Below are 4,596 nucleotides of genomic sequence, written 5' to 3' on the forward strand. Positions count from 1 at the left end.
CAGAACAGCAATGGCTTGTGCTGTAAGATCGAGAATCGACAAATGGGACCTAATGAAACTCCAAAGTTTCTGCAAGGCAAAAGACACCGTCAATAAGACAAAAAGACCACCAACAGATTGGGAAAGGATCTTTACCTATCCTAAATCAGATAGGGGACTAATATCCAACATATATAAAGAACTCAAGAAGGTGGACTTCAGAAAATCAAATAACCCCATTAAAAAATGGGGCTCAGAACTGAACAAAGAATTCTCACCTGAGGAATACCGAATGGCAGAGAAGCACTTGAAAAAATGTTCAACATCCTTAATCATCAGGGAAATGCAAATCAAAACAACCCTGAGATTCCACCTCACACCAGTCAGAATGGCTAAGATCAAAAATTCAGGTGACAGCAGATGCTGGCGAGGATGTGGAGAAAGAGGAACACTCCTCCATTGTTGGTGGGAGTGCAGGCTTGTACAACCACTCTGGAAATCAGTCTGGCGGTTCCTCAGAAAACTGGACATAGTACTACCGGAGGATCCAGCAATACCTCTCCTGGGCATATATCCAGAAGATGCCCCAACTGGTAAGAAGGACACATGCTCCACTATGTTCATAGCAGCCTTATTTATAATAGCCAGAAGCTGGAAAGAACCTAGATGCCCCTCAACAGAGGAATGGATACAGAAAATGTGGTACATCTACACAATGGAGTACTACTCAGCTATTAAAAAGAATGAATTTATGAAATTCCTAGCCAAATGGATGGACCTGGAGGGCATCATCCTGAGTGAGGTAACACATTCACAAAGAAACTCACACAATATGTATTCACTGATAAGTGGATATTAGCCCCAAACCTAGGATACCCAAGATATAAGATATAATTTGCTAAACACATGAAACTCAAGGAGAATGAAGACTGAAGTGTGGACACTATGCCCCTCCTTAGATTTGGGAACAAAACACCCATGGAAGGAGTTACAGAGACGGAGTTTGGAGCTGAGATGAAAGGATGGACCATGTAGAGACTGCCATAGCCAGGGATCCACCCCATAATCAGCATCCAAACGCTGACACCATTGCATACACTAGCAAGATTTTATTGAAAGGACGCAGATGTAGCTGTCTCTTGTGAGACTATGCCGGGGCCCAGCAAACACAGAAGTGGATGCTCGCAGTCAGCTAATGGATGGATCATAGGGCTCCCAATGGAGGAGCTAGAGAAAGTAGCCAAGGAGCTAAAGGGATCTGCAACCCTATAGGTGGAACAACATTATGAGCTAACCAGTACCCCGGAGCTCTTGACTCTAGCTGCATATATATCAAAAGATGGCCTAGTCGGCCATCACTGGAAAGAGAGGCCCATTGGACTTGCAAACTTTATATGCCCCAGTACAGGGGAATACCAGGGCCAAAAAGGGGGAGTGGGTGGGCAGGGGAGTGGGGGTGGGTGGATATGGGGGACTTTTGGTATAGCATTGGAAATGTAAATGAGTTAAATACCTAATAAAAAATGGAAAAAAAAAAAAAAAAACAACAAGGATCCTGGCAATTTGAGGTGGAAAAATTGTGAAAGTCGTCCTACATTTAATAATTACAAGTAGAGAGATACACGTAAGCAAGCTAAGGCTCACTTATCATCTGTTTTCTCAGTTGTCCACCTTGGAGAACTTGTAGCTCTGCTTCTACCCAGTCTAAAATTTCTTCCTGTCTTTTAGAAGCAAAACTTACTTGACTGAAAATAAAATTATTGGTTCTGAAGCTGAATATATTCATATTGTCTTTTGACATGGGCAGTGAACATTGACAAAGAAGTCTAGTATTAATACGTTAACAACAAAAAAATAATACAAACGTAATAAAAGCACTTAAAGAAAACTGCAGTAAACACTGACACTGAAGATACATACAGATAATTATTAAAAGTTTAGAGTATTAGATCTAGATTAGCTTTTTAAATATGGTAGGGTAGTTAGAGTAGAACAATAAAAAAGGTGATTTTATAACATTGTTAAATAAACAGAAAACAATTATCATATTTTTGTTATAAAATTGTGTGGATAGAGTTAAAGAATTATATGTATACTTGTAGTATCTAATTCATAGCATATTTCATGTCACATATATCTTACTTTCTCAAAATATCATATTACTTGGGACTGAATGTAGTTGTTTTGTTAAAAAATGTTCACAATTCGGAGCTGGGCCAGGGGCTGCTGGTGGCAGCGCAGTCTCTGTAGGCGGTACGAGTTTGGCTTGTGGCCGGGTCCCAGGGAAAACCACTGGGAACCTGCTTTCTGGGCTCCTGGAAGCAGAGGAGGAAGACGAGTTCTACCAGACAACTAACGGGGCTTTCACCTAGGAATCTGGAGATGATGAGTATCAAGGAGACCAGTCTGATATGGAGGATGAGGTAGACTCTGACTTTGACATTGATGAAGGGGATGAACCATCTAGTGATGGAGAAGTGGAAGAGCCAAGAAGGAAGCGCAGAGTCGTCACCTAAGCCTATAAGGAGCCTCTAAAGAGCTTGAGGCCTCGCAAGGTCAGCACCCCAGCAAGCAGCTCCCAGAAGGCCAGAGAGAAGACGCTGCTGCCGCCGCTGGAGCTCCAGGACGACGGCTCTGACAGCCACAAGTCCATGTGTCAGTCTACAGCTGAGCACACATGACAAATGTTCCTTCGGGTTCAAGAGAGGCAAGGACAGTCCCGGAGGCGGAAGGGTCCACAATGTGAGCGACCACTAACCCAGGAAGAGTTGCTCAGGGAGGCCAAGATCACTGAAGAGCTCAATTTACGTTCACTCGAGACCTATGAAAGGCTGGAGGCTGACAAAAAGAAGCAGATTCACAAGAAGCGGAAGTACCCTGGGCCGATAATCACCTACCACTCAGTGACAGTGCAGCTTGTTGGGAAGCCTGGCCCCAAGGAGGAGAATGTGGACATGGAAGGCCTTGATTCTGCTCCTACAGCCTCTGCTCTGACTCTACTTGTTGGGACTGGGACTGGAGCTACCGCCCTGCCCAGTAACCCACTGTCCAATTTTGTACCAGGACCCTGTTACAGACATAACCTATGCCACTGCTAGAGCCTTCAAGATCATCCGTGAGGCATACAAGAAGTACATCACTGCCCACGGACTTCCGTCCACCCTCTCAGCACTGGGTCCCGGCCCTCCCACCCCCTGAGCCACTGGCCTCGAGCCTTGTGTCAGAAGATTGTCATCAAATAGAGACTCCTGACCCCTAGACAGTCCCTCTCCTGACCTGGCTCTCCACTCCGCCCCTCCCTTCCGCTCTCGGTCCCTGCCGACCTTCGCCTTTGTTTCCCTCAGTTCCTCCCTAGTTCATTTTGTTTGCTTGTGCTCTTCATTTTTTTAATCGAATAAAATGGTAAAATCAAAAAAAAAAAAAAAAAAAAAAAAAAGGTCACAATTCTTAGTCTCTGAACCTAAATTATGGGACTGATCTTTTTCCTGGAGGTTGTAAAATGACTTCATATTCATAAATGTAACTAAAGTTATAGATAGTGTATCTTTGAAAGTGTACAGATGCATTTTAAGACAGGGTAATATGATACCAGTGACCACACCCGCCAAGTGCCCAGTAGATGTAGGATCAATCCAGCTCTACCATAATGCAATTGCCCCCTGAGGGTGCACAACCACTTGTACCCAGGGTAGATTTAGTGTGCTTAAACCCAGACCCTACATCCTGCCTGTGTCCCAGAAGGTCTGCTCTATTCAGCGACACAGAACCCCATAAACTCTCTGGTCAGCACCTCCACCCGCAGCCATGTCTTAGCAGATTACCTGCTCCCCAAACTCACACCTTGTGTTTTTCTCAGGAGGTCTACCCTAAGCAGAGAAACAGGAAGACTGCTCTAACCAGGGACACAAGGGGCCTGCTCTAGTGAAAACGGCCATCTTACCAAAGTAAGATGTCCAACACAATTCTTTACAGATCTTGAAAGAACAATTCTCAAGTAATTAGGGAAAAACCAAAACACCAAGATAAGTAAAATAATCCTGAACAATAAAAGAATATCTAGAATTATCACTATCCTTGACTTCAAGCTGTAGAATAGGACAATTGTAATAAAAACTGCATGGATTTGGCAAAGAAAAAAAATTGATCAATGAAATCAAATCAAAGTTCCAGAAATAAACCTACATATAGAAAATATGGTTTGGTTTGTCTCTCAACCACAAGCTCCCAGAGATAAGATTCAGACTTTCTATATTTTTAAATATCTTGGTCCTATAGCTAACCCCCATGCTGACTACAATCGAAACTTAAATAGCCCATTTATTTTAACCTACATTCTTCCACTAGGCTGGTTCGCTGTGCCCAGGCACCATAAGTCCACCTCCTCACACCTTCCAGGCCAATCTCTTGAATAACTCTCTCCCAGAAGTCTTTCTGCCTCCTGGATGTCCCACCTTTCATTTTCTGCCTAAGCCATAGGCAAATAGGCTTTTTTATTGGAGAGATGGTGCATCCTTACAATATACATGGTATTCTCATTACACCCACATACCTACCAACACACAATTTTTGAGAAAGAAGACAAAACAGTACAATGGAAAAGGAAGACCATCTTCAAAA

The 4,596-nt window shown here is 43.4% G+C and overlaps 1 pseudogene; it reads left to right on the forward strand.

Moving 5' to 3' along the window:
- Gm18737 (predicted gene, 18737) lies at positions 2,188 to 3,389 on the forward strand (annotated as a pseudogene).

This window comes from Mus musculus, chromosome 17, assembly GCF_000001635.26.
Source record: "Mus musculus strain C57BL/6J chromosome 17, GRCm38.p6 C57BL/6J".
In the NCBI taxonomy this organism is placed as follows: Eukaryota; Metazoa; Chordata; class Mammalia; order Rodentia; family Muridae; genus Mus; species Mus musculus.